Below are 500 nucleotides of genomic sequence, written 5' to 3'. Positions count from 1 at the left end.
ATGTGTGTGGCGCTAATTAACTTTTAGTAGGCCTGCTGTGCGCTTTAGGCCTTTCATGTTTGAAGTTCATTAACAAATCTCTGTACATTAATTACTTGTTAGAATTTTAAATTATTCTAACAAAGCACATGCATTACAAACAGGAAATTCATCTCTACCTAAAGCCTTAAAGCAAGGAAATACGCTTTACCCCATAACCCCCTTAATTCTAAAGGATCCTTAAACACCGTTATATATTCTAACAAATGGTCGCCCCTCTTCTAAACCGGCGCTTTTTTTGTAAGTTAAAAGAGGATTCACTATTAACCCACTTTACGTCTGACATTTACTGGGAATTCCTGACTTTTCGTGACCTTCTCTGACAGACCACCTGCAGCGTTTTTTTCTCAGCGTCAGAAAGCTTTAGAGAAAAGACAGTGAGCGAACAATATAGTACAGTGAATTCTGCGGCTTGGACTGTGTTTTCAAAGCTTTTCTTCGGGTCCTTACCCTGTACACAT

This window comes from Penaeus monodon, chromosome 21 (genome assembly GCF_015228065.2).
Source record: "Penaeus monodon isolate SGIC_2016 chromosome 21, NSTDA_Pmon_1, whole genome shotgun sequence".
NCBI lineage: Eukaryota > Metazoa > Arthropoda > Malacostraca > Decapoda > Penaeidae > Penaeus > Penaeus monodon.
The sequence above is the reverse complement of the archived record's forward strand: the minus strand, read 5'-3'. Positions refer to the sequence as shown.